Here is a 3,118-nt window from a genome sequence, read left to right as displayed (position 1 = left end):
AATTATCATCATCAAATAACAGGCATAATAGAAGTGTGGCCTCCTGTGCTTAGGAGGCACTATTTTGGCGTGTGCAATAAATGTACAGAAAGATGCAAATAAAGTAAATGTATATACATAGGGAGATCTCAATGACTTTTATCTAAGTGGCTTCACATTCTTTTCTTGTAATAAATAATATGAACCAAATCATCACAGAAAAAAAAGTGTTCATCCATTTTTGTTACTTTTATTTTATTTTTATACTAATGAGTTTATGATTATCTAGCATTAAATATGAAACATGGACTTACCAGAAGCATCTTCTAATCTCATAATTTTAAAATTAATTTAAGTGCAATCAAGTAAGTATCTTGTGTGCTTATTTTTCAACTTGGAAAAAAAATGACCACATTTTCACATTTCCTGGCAAGATCAAAACAAAACATCAACAACAAAACCACGGAACACAATAGTATAAGCAAATCCAAGTCTTTGACTTTAGGAAGAGTAAGAAACTGGATGCTAGTTGAGGCATTCCTGTGGTAAAAGCTCCAGCAGCAACCTTGCAATTCTCTAGGTATTATGGACTCTACATTACTTGATGTTTGTCTTTCTTCAGTCCTTACAGTTTATCTGCATACCTTTTTATCAAACTGTCAGTAACGGTGGGAAAGAGGCCGGCCATGTCCACTTTTTCCATCCCAGGCCTGCACAATCACAACTCCACTTCATCCCAGTCCCTACATTTTCCCTGCATCTGCCTGGCCCCCAACTCCTCCTGTAGGAACTTCTGGTCTCTACACTCACACCATGAGTCCTGGTCATGGGGTGGAGCTGTGATGGGGTAACAATGAGAAAGGTGAAGGGCACAACACTAACTGGTAACTTAAACCTGTTTTGTCTCCATGTGAAAATCACATGCAAGGTATGAATGCAACAAGAAAAGCTTGTGACATGCTATCCTTGCTGGGGACTGCTTTTTCAAAGAGGGGACAAACACTTTTGAGACCTCAGAATTGTAATCTGCAAGAAATAGAGTGAAGGTAAACACAAGCAAGCAAACAACTCATCCCTAAGTTCAGGGGTTGGAGGTACAGCAGTCGGGAGTCCTGGTGAAGCTCACAGTCCGCCAGCAATATCTCTCCTCCTCTTCTTCACCCACCGGGCAGACTGGGCACTACACTGAGAGTACATGCTTTCTCACCCTCTGTAGTGAGCAAAGCTCAGCTAAAAGGCAAGGACTTGATTAATGGGGTGTGAATTAAGTGCATACATTTCACACTTCTTCACCTGGGTCAAGCAGCATACCCCTGGCTTCTTCCTCTTATATCAAGTCTGAGTGTGGAATGGTGAGGAGTCATCTTCAGGCAAAGAGCTTGACCTTCAGGATTTCAGACATGGAGTGGAGAAGGGCATCAGTTCAGCATAGCTGAGATACTTGATATCCTGAATGTTGAGAGACAATACAAGGAGAATATAAGTTTCTTCTTTCTTTAAATCATTGTATTTTAGATCCGTCATTAACTAGATTATATCTTAATATTCAGTTACTGAAAGAAATGAAAATGAAGATTTCCAAAGAGTGAAAAGTGTTCCCTGTATATGACTTATCATTGATACGGATTTATCATTTTAAACCAATGCTCTTGATCCAAACAACACAAGAAAGACAGGTAGTCATATGGAGAAATGGAGGAGTTGCTTGTTAAGATTCCACAGAGTATATCCACAGAGACAAGAGACATGAAAAGGTATTATCCCTTATTATCAGATGACACGATACCAAAGTATTCCATCCCAAAGCTTCCAGAATGACTGGATTTAAAACCATTGGCACACAAAGTGTTGGTCCCAATGTGTAGCCCCTGAAATTTTTCCATGCTGCTTGCTAGTGGAAAAGAGAGGCTCCAGTAGTGTTTTCAAAACTCTGCTGGCAAACTTTGAAATTTGCATATTCTGTGTCTCAAAGCACGAGACCCTTTTGTTGCTATGATAAAATACCATGACCCAAAAGCATCTTATGGAAGAAAGAGATTAATTGACACAATGGCAGCAAGCAATCAATGCAGGAAACTGAGAAATCACATCTTCAACCATATCCAAAAAGTGGAGAGTGCCCCTGCCAGGAGTGGAATGAATCTATAAAATTTTAAAGGCCACCTCCAATGACATACTTTCCCCAGGTTCCACCTCCTAAAAATCCCATCCCCAGCCGGGCGGTGGTGGCGCACGCCTTTAATCCCAGCACTCGGGAGGCAGAGCCAGGCGGATCTCTGTGAGTTCGAGGCCAGCCTGGGCTACCAAGTGAGTTCCAGGAGAGGCGCAAAGCTACACAGAGAAACCCTGTCTCGAAAAAAAAAATAAAATAAAATCCCATCCCCTTCCCAAACAGTACCACCCCCTAGAGACCAGGTGTTCAAATATGGGAGCTTACAGGGACTATTTCTCATTCAAACCACCACAGCCAATGCCTGCCCCCATAGACTCATGCCCATGTCATGATGAAAAACGCATTCAGTCCAACTTCAAAAGCCCCAAGTCTTTAGCAGTCTCAACACTGTTCAAAAATCTAAAGCCTGAAGTCTCTTTTCAGTCTCAAGGCACGGCATTCTGAAACAATGCTGAAAAGCTATTGTTATCTAAAACAGCTTAGGTGACTATCTCAAACATAGGATGAGTGAACAATGCTAGACACGGAGAGTAGAGAGAATCCTCACCATTGCACCAAGCAGCTTTCCCAGCCACACTGATTTCTGGATTCTAGTGAACTCTGGCCCGCAACTTCCTTTTGCGGCTTGATTCCTTTACGGCATCCACACAACGAGGATATTCAACATTTACACATACTTTCTCCTAATCTAGTTTAGCCAAATGAAGTAGAAGTCAACACTAACTGACAAGTTATCATAAGAGAATTCACAACACATTCATCAGCATGCACTCTTTGCATGGCTGTAACAAAATCCCAAAAAAAATCAAAAAAGAGAGAAAAGATTTACTTTGGCTCAAAGTTTCAAAGGTTTTGGTCCACGGTCTTTTGGTTCCATTGTTTCCAGATGGATAGTGAGGTAGACCCTCATGGTAGAGACTGAGGGGAACCAGAGCCACCCACCTCCTAGCTGCTGAAAAGCAGAGG

The sequence above is a fragment of the Peromyscus californicus genome, unplaced genomic scaffold (assembly GCF_007827085.1).
Source record: "Peromyscus californicus insignis strain IS unplaced genomic scaffold, ASM782708v3 Scaffold_21__1_contigs__length_65335640, whole genome shotgun sequence".
In the NCBI taxonomy this organism is placed as follows: Eukaryota; Metazoa; Chordata; class Mammalia; order Rodentia; family Cricetidae; genus Peromyscus; species Peromyscus californicus.
Note: the sequence above shows the minus strand (reverse complement) of the source record.